Here is a 9,240-nt window from a genome sequence, read left to right on the forward strand (position 1 = left end):
CAGATGGGAGTTAATCACTACTGTCCCCCATCCATGTAAAATGCATTTCATCAAACAGAACATGCAAACTAGTGTGACAAAACACACGTGTGACATGCTGCAACAACGCCAGTGTGCTCAAATACAGTGATGTGAGGCACATGGGTACATCAATGGTAGGTCACTTTGACATGAAACAAGCCAATTGGCATGTCGAAGGTTGAAACAGGGCTCAGAAGTGAGCAGGTGCAGTACATGTGTAGATCCTCTGCAGTCAATAAAGAGACAAAAACCGTAATTACAATGTCGTGTCATGATGGCAGTTTAAGGGCACGTGCAGTCATCATGTGCAAAGTGTTTGCAGTCGTTAGTAGGGATCCAGTGAACCCCAAACCCAAGGGTGGGGGATGGCTTGGTCACACTACATGGGTAACATATGGCAGTTATGACTACATAGCCAGACCTTGCACTCAATCACAATACATCACCCACGCAACATACACGTGGTCTGGACACACATGCATGGACACTCACTGGGCATCGTCTCAAGATCTGGGAGGCCTCCCACGCCTTGGATCTGATCCTCTGCAAAGAACTCTCGAGCGATTGCCTCATGTTCTGTGAGTTCATCCTCCTCTGGTGGTGACCCACTGCCAGTCAGCAGAATAGAGGTGTAATTAGAAGCCATCTTGTTTTTTGCTCGGGGTTTGAGGTCATTCCAATGCTTCGAGCAATCATCAGCTGTGCGCTTCACAAATCCCAATGAACTAATGTGGTCCGTGATGCTCTGCCAGTGGGCCCTACGGTGAACAGGCATAGTTTTGCAACCTGCCGTCACCAGCATGTCACGGCCATGTTCCGACACGTAGTCCACAAGTGCGTCCAGTTCCACATTATTGAAACTCCACTTCCTTGACGTGCCGGAGGGTCAAGCCGTGTCTGGGATCCCAGCCTGTTCGACAAGAGCACGCTTCTTCCTCTTGAGTGGTGGTGCGGACCCTGAGTGGCTTATGCCGCTCTGGTCTGAAGGGGCTGAAGCGCACGTGGACTGGCCACTGAAAGCAGGCAATGGCATGATGACCAAAGGTCTCACTGCAGGCATTGGATGCTGGGTGCTGTTGCCTGGACCAAGCGCCACAACTGCCTAGGTGCGAAGGGGCCGGGACCAACACTGTCCCGGCTGGGTGGCTAACCGTCGGAGTGGTGTCAGCTGCAGCTGCCCCGGCAGCCTCCACAACCTGGCTGCTTGAGGCAGCAGATGGCATTGCTGCCCCAAATCCATGTGGCTTAGTGACAGCAACTTCACCGCCACACATGGCTTGGATTTTTTGACACAGAAGTCGGCCTGTGAGTCATCCCATGCCTGTTCTGTAACCAATCCGGGCTGGGCTAGCAGGGCCTGAGCTGGGATGGTGTCAGCTGTATCTCCTTGACCCAATGGGGGGGGGCGTAGCTGTCCCTGAATGGTCCTGGCCACCCTGCCCACGTTGCCGACCACTGCTGCCACCTTGGCCACCCTGGTCATCCTGGCCATGCCCCCTACGGCGACACCTCTGGGAGGTCGCCCAGCTTTGCCTCCCTTACCACTGCATGGCCTCCGAACCATGGCACTGATGTACTTGTGCGAATGGGAGGTGCAGAAAACAATTGTCCTGGGCAATTGGGGTGAAGGGGGCAGGGTACTAGATGGAATAGGTACCCCTGTGCTCTTGCAAGGCTGTCTGTGACCCCTGCGGAAAAATGATGGGTCACGGAATGCTCAGGCACCCCAAAAACAAAAACAAACGTGCATGCGACCCCTCGCTACCCCACGTGCATGGAATGAAGGTCCCGCAGTACGCTGTGACACCCAGAAACACAAAAAATGTGTACATGTGGAAAACGCAGGCTACTATGAGTTCATGAATTGGGTACGCGACACACAGGGGCAACCACAGTGGGAATAATACATGCACGACTCACCATCTGCTTGGAAAAAGTATGAAAAAAACACGCGCGTGTGCACGTTGGCAACTCCTCTGCCAAAACAAGAAGAAAGCTCTGGCATAGTGAATAAGAGGTACGCACTGCAACCATTGTGAAGTAATCGCATGTGAACCCAAAAGAAGAAGAAGAATCACACACTCGCTCTCTACAATAAGCACATACAGCAAAATGGCGTCCTACGTGGACCTTTAACCCGCGAAGAAAGCAATGCCTACGTGCATCATGTCACTTACGCGCTAAGGGCCTTACCTCGATTTTCACACTCACGTGCTGTTTTTTCACGTGCGGACTCACTCTGCATCAAGCTGGTCAACAACACACAGAAGACCACGCTTCTGCCCAGAAGGCCATTTACCTGCCCCCCAGAGCCCCGAGCAGCCTCCTACGTGCCATCTGCTGCTGCCAGCCTGCCTGCTGCCAACATGCCCTGCTGTTTGGTGCCTGCACAGAAGCAATTTCCAGGGATCCTGTTCCTGAGACCACCTCTGCTGACCCAGAAGACTCCCAAATGGTGTACCACCGCTCCACAGCCCAGCCCCAGGAGCCAATTACCCACCCACACCTGCCTCGGGGGTTGCCATGTCGGACCAAACACCATCCGGGGCCAGTGGCAATCCCCCGGCAGACAGGCAGAGGGCTGTCAGCTTCACTGCAAATGAAGTTGGCATCATGGTGGAGCAAGTCCTGGGGCATTATGATGTCCTCTTCTCAACAGCATCGTGCCTCAACAAGGAAGGACAGAGGAGGATCTGGTTGGACATCGTGGATGCCATCAACATGGAGGGGGTGGCATCCCCCGACTACAAACGCATCCTGAAGCACTGGGAGGACTTCAGGTCCAGGACCCACAGCAAGGCCTGGCGCCTCATTGCAAGCTTGTGGAGAAGTGGGGTGCCGGGACCAGTTGACCAACATCCAAATGTGGGTCCTGGAGTGCACACGCCCAGTGCTTCACCACCAGGTCCTCGAGTTGCAGACCCGTCTGGAGTCGAGTGATGAGTGTCCATGTGTTATTGTCCAGCGTAATGCATGTTAAGGTGTGGCAGGAGTGTGCACCTTGGCCTCATGTCTAGCATGCCCCATGTATGTATGTCTGTGTGCAGGGCCATGACAGTGCTGTATGTGAGTCCACTAAAGTCTGTTCCACGTTAATGGTGTCTATGTTGCAATGCATGCTGTGCACCAGCATGTGACTATGCAGACATATTTGCATGCCTCTGTCTGGGCTTGGCCATGTTTGGGGTGTGAGACATGGATGCTGATGTCACCATCATGGTCATGCATGGTATACACATGCGGGTGTCTGAGTAGTGTGTGTGTGACTGGGAAACACCATGAATGCATGACACATGACCATTGGGTGAATTCACTTATGAGGCCTAGTTGTCAATGAATCAACTATGTCGGGAGGCAGACATGGCCAGATGCTTGACTATCCGGTGGTGTCTGTGCAAGTGGTCAGCATGTCCCTTGATGCAAGTGATGTTCAGCCCCCCATCGGATGTTCCATTGGTGCCTTGGACATGGATGCAAATGTCTGTTGCACGTGCCATGCCTGTTTCTGCATGCGTGTTGCTTGCACTGACCTGTGTGTTGTGGAGGGTGATGATGGAAGTGACGTTTGACAGTGCCACTCATGTGCACTTGCCTTGTGTCTAGCAGACTATTGTTCAGTACCCTAATGCTTGTGTTCAATCTCTCCCTATCTAAAGCAGCAACTTTGGAAGAGGGCAGAGATGGCGCTGTGGAACAGAGCAGCGGGATGTCTCCACCAGGCAGGGATGCATGGCCCGGTCACCCTCCCAGGACACGTCATCTTCCGGGAGCGAGGGGACTGGTGTGCGTCCCTGGCCGGGCCTGCTGAGGGGATGCCCAGGGGTTGGAAGTGGGCTCCTCAGCAGCGGTATGGGCAGGTGAGCCCCCACAGGGGCTGTCCACAGCGGAACATGGGGCAGGGGCATCCAGGTTGGTGGAGGGTGAGGAGGAAGAGGGGGCCGCATCAGACCCACACGTGGGGATTGGTGGGGGTGTTTCCACTGGTGCAAGTGGTGCAGTCCAGGGGCAGGAGGCAGCACAGGTTGCCGCAGAGTGGCCTGTGCCTAATCCTGTCCCTGATAATGAGACTGCATCACCATGCACTGACAGGGATGCCCCGTCTCAGGCCCGTCCGCAGGTGGGGGGAATTCCACGTCAACTGACACTCCTCTACCTGTGGACGTGGCAATCCATGACAGGGTTGAACCCGTCCTAATCGGTATCGCGTTGCGCACATGTGCAATTTGTGATGATGTGCGTGCTTCCTAAAGGGGGACCACGCACATCATCATGAACAGTGTTGTGCCAACATGAACCGGTTAGGAGGGTTCATTGTCGGGGGTTTCCACCATGTGCTGTGCGCTCTTTGGACCCTCTACTCCTCCTTACACACTATGCGCCAGTCTTACTCCATGCCATCTTCTGGCCCACATGACACCAGGGCCCCCTGTGGACCTGCCCAAGCAACCACGGCCATTCTGGTGGAGATCCCATCCCTGCCACAGTCGGGAGTCGGAGGTTGAGCAGAGGTGGGCACCCAAGCTACTGGCAAGCCCCGGGTGTTGCCATCTTCCCTAGGCAGTCGTGCTGGCACAGACAGATGGCATAACGGTAGCAGCAGGCTCGACGTGGGAGGCATCATGACTCGGGTCTGACTAAATCAAAGGGGCAGGCATCGGCCGAAGGGCAGGAGGACCCTGGACAAAGTGTTTCTTCCGTGTCAGCGGTTGGGCCAGCAGATAGGTGCAGAGCGGCGGCAGGTAGAGAGGGCAATGCTCACCATGGTCAGGGCGGAGAACTCCATGCGTCGAGCCTTGAGGTGGGCAGGGTTCCTCATGGAGACTCGTAGGGACTTGGAGGAGAGCATGGCGGCGTCCCTGCGAGATATCGAGGATAGAGTGCAGTCCCGCCTCTGGGCCATAGATTCGGAGTTCAATGATGCCCTGGCCAAGACTCTTGGGAAGAACGGTGAGCCGTAGAACTAGCCCGCTGCCATTGTATATAGTTTATTAGACTTAGGTTTCCTTTTGTTTTATTTTTATTTTGGAGTCGATGGACATTGCTCCACTTTTTGTACATAGTTGTATTTTTGTAGGGTTTTTACTAGGTTTTATTTGGTTTTAAGATCATGGACCCTAAGAACTTTCATTGTAAATAGTACTGGAACTGCTGTTTTTTTTCTTTTATGTTTTTCACACCCATGATCGAATTTATTTTTTATTTACCCTTTGGATTCAGATTTTTTATTTCTGTACATGGACCACTTTGAGGATTTGCTTTTTTTTGGGATCTCACTTTTTATGGATTTTGCATTTCAGTTATGTTCACATTCATTTATTTTTCCTTGGCATGGTTGCTTTTTGTTTGGTTGATTTCATTTTTTAATACATTTTCATCAGTTCACATATTTGTGTTTTCTGCTCTCATTAGTTTGGTGCATGTGTCAGTCATCATTGCCTCAGTGATGTGTCGCTGCTGTGTGGCCATGTTGGGCATGTCTTTGGGTGCATGCATGTGTGCTTCTGTGAATGACATGCCATGGGGCCTGTACTGGGAAGTGGGGACAATGGATGGGTGTGGATTTGCACTGTGGGGGGGCAGCGTGGGGTGACATTTGGGTGGACATTTGCTACACGCATGTATGTTGTGACAATGTGTTCGTTGGGTAGACATGAGTCGGGGCCTGCTGGCAGATGCTCGTCACGGGTCGGGGCCTGCTGGCAGGTACCCATCACTGGTGGGGGGGACATGAGTCGGGGCCTGCTGGCAGGTGCCCATCACTGGTGGGGGGACATGAGTCGGGGCCTGCTGGCAGGTGCCCGTCATGTTTCGGGGCCTGCTGGCAGGTGCCCATCACTGGTGGGGGGACATGAGCCGGGGCCTGCTGGCAGGTGCACGTCACGGGTCGAGGCCTGCTGACAGGTGCCCATCACTGGTGGGGGAACATGAGTCAGGGCCTGCTGGTAGGTGCCCATCACTGGGGGGGACATGAGCCGGGCAGGTGCCCATTACTGGTTGGGGGATAGGAGTCGGGCCCTGCTGGCAGGTGCCCATCACTGGTGGGGGGACATGAGTCGGGACTGCTGACAGGTGCCCGTCATGGGTCAGGGCCTGCTGGCAGGTGCTCGTCACTGGTGGCGGGGGCATGAGTCAGGCCTGCCGGCAGATGCCCATCACTGGTGGGGGGACATGAGTCGGGGCCTGCTGGCAGGTGCCCATCACTGCGGGGGACATGAGCCGGGCCCTGCTGGCAGGTGCCCATCACTGGTGGGGAGACAGGAGTTGGGGTCTGCTGGCAGGTGCCCACCACTGGTGGGGGGACATGAGTCGGGGCTTGCATGTGCATGGTGCCATGTGGGGTGCCTGTGGGGGATGGTCAGGGGTGATGGGCTGCCTGCGGGGCATGGCCAGAGGTGTTGGGTGGTCCCCTGTGGTGTGGGCTGCCTGCTGTTCATGGTCAGGGGTGTTGGGTGGTCCCCTGTGGTGTGGGATGCCTGCGGGTCATTGTCAGGGGAGGTGGGTGATCCCCTGTGGTGGGGGTTGCCTGCAGGGAGTGCACGGGCTCCTCACCATGCAGGTGCACAATTCAGGGGGTACGCATGCATGTTTTTCACACGATTTGGCTGGCGTGAGCAGGGTATGTGTATTCCGGGGTACGCAAGTCCACCCAACACCCCTGGCCATGCCCCGCAGGCAGCCCATCGCTCCTGACCATGACCCGCAGGCAGCCCACACCACAGGGGACCACCCAACTCCTCTGACCATAACCCGCAGGCAGCCCACACCACAGTTAACCACCCAACACCCCTGACCATGACCCGCAGGCAGCCCACACCTCAGGGGACCACTCAACACCCCTGACCATGATCCACAGGCAGCCCACACCACAGGTGGGACCCCCCAACACCTGTCACCACACGCACAGCCCTTTCCACGTGTTTTGGCTGCCGCGTGTGGGGTACGCATATTCAAGGGGGTGGGCAGGGAGATTTTCACGCGTAAGCGGGGTATGCATATTCAAGGGGATGTGTGGGGATATTTCAACGTGTTTTGGCTGCCACGAGTGGGGTATGCACGAGTAGATTTTCACACGGTGTGGCTGGCGTTGCCGGGGTACGCGCATTCAAATGGGTGCGCAAGTAGATTTTCATGCGTTTTGGCTGCCGCGACCAGGGTACACTTAGTTTTTCACGCAATTACAGTTCAGGGGGGCTGTAAACTGGTCCAGGGTTAGCATGGCCCTTTGCACCATATTGGGGATTTCTATGGCTTTTTTTGGTGCAAGGGGCATTCTTGGGGGCGTAACTGGCGGTGCTGGATGTTCGCTGCGCCACAGAGGCAAATGGCTTAGGAAATCCATGAATACTCACTGCGCCTAAATGCAGTTTGGCGCACGTGGTTGGCACACACTGGCGCACACTCCCTCTCTGCGCCAGCCACGTGTGCTACATCAGCTCCAGATTCTGTGAATTGGTCCCTATGTGTCTTTTCTTTACTTATATATTACTTTCCTTTAAGTTTTCCCTTCCTGATTGACGTCAATCTGTTGGTCAAAATGTTTCACTAATCTCTTGAATTTTTTACTTTTGTATTATATTCATCAGTCTAGACACAACAAAAGATTTATATTGACCTTGCCTCAGTATTCTTTAATAACTTAGTGCATACCCTTCTGCCCTCTTGGGATCAGGTCTCAAGGCATCTATTTCTCTTTATAATCACCCCAAAAGATCCCATTACTCTTTACACTTATAATTAACACCATAATCCCTCCCCCTATTTTGCCACTTTCTTTGTTTTACTTACATCTGTGACTCACATTGAGTGCTCCAGCATTAACTCACCCTCAACCGACAAGTTTGCCTTTCATCCACAGGATGCCTAAGGTGACCGGACAGGAATTATGTCAAATAGGGGCCTGCCACCCAAATTGTCTTCACACGTGGCTCTGTGCACCGCTCTCCACAGGAAACCGTGCAGTCTTCTGGCTAATGGTGGTAGTAGCCAAGCATCCAGGTCTGGATATGGCCTAGGTAGACTAACCATCTGTATCACCATCAAATGTGCTATCGCACCTTGAAGTGTCTTTTGTGCAAGATGGAATTATAATATTAGATCTTAGACCAAATAATTGGACAGACTCAGAGTATGGCAAAGTATTACTTTATTCTCAGTTTAATAAAGCAGGGTCAACTGACAGACATTGGACTGATGCTTGCATACTCACAACCAACTTCGATTATAAAGTTTTATACCTCAATATGCGTCATCTATGATGTCATTTTGGCAAAATGCAAAACCTATTGAGGAAGGGGAACATATCTACGTATAGAATATATAAGTATCAGTGCTTCATTGGCTACCCCTCATCTATAGGGCATGCCTTGAACTACCTCTAAACACATATAGTACTGATTATAGCGAACACAAAATCAGTGGATCGGCTCCTCACTTTAGATGTTAGGTTGTCCCCCAAACGCACTGATTGGTTGGCATTCTATCCCAACCTTGGACTTTTAGCTTCTTAGCAGCACATATGTCTAAGAAACTTAGGTGTTTGAATCCTGTCAGGCTACTCCCCATTTTCCCAATTATTCATCATTGGTAGGCCATCAGCCAAAGTCTTCCGTTTGTAGTTGACCTTGTTGCTGCCCACTGTTCTGGAACATTCAAGGGAGTGTGAGCACACCACTATCTTAGCTTAAGGCTCAAATTAATAGCCTTTGTTTTTTTACTTTTGAGTCACGTGTGAAAAGACCACACATTTGTCCATTTCAGCTTCTCTTTGCCTCGAGAGACTTGCTCACTCTATCTCATGTGAACTTTATACACTTTAATTGACCAGCAGTTTGGCCATCACAGATGTTTTTGTCTTCTTCAATCTATAAAGAATGTTCCACATTCAGACCTTATGTATGCACTCCCTTTGTGCTTTGCACTTATACCTCAAAATAGCATGTTCTCTCTAGGACAACCTTGACTTATCATCGGGTCTGCTCACAGGGCTGCCTTTCCGCGTCTCCTGCTTCTTGCAGCTTTGGCCTGTCTCTGAGGTAGCTTGGTAAAATTCAACGTGAGCTGTTGTCCATTTTCCTAACATGGCCGTCCTTTCCACGTTATATATTCCTCTATACCAAGCTTCCATATTATTTTTCAGTTATCGGTCAATAAGTTACTTCATTTTCTTTAGATCCATGATTACTATAGTTTTTGGTTCATGTTACTCTCAGTGCCTCAGTT

The sequence above is a fragment of the Ambystoma mexicanum genome, chromosome 2q, assembly GCF_040938575.1.
Source record: "Ambystoma mexicanum isolate Mex_15411 chromosome 2q, UKY_AmexF1_1, whole genome shotgun sequence".
NCBI classification, from domain to species: domain Eukaryota; kingdom Metazoa; phylum Chordata; class Amphibia; order Caudata; family Ambystomatidae; genus Ambystoma; species Ambystoma mexicanum.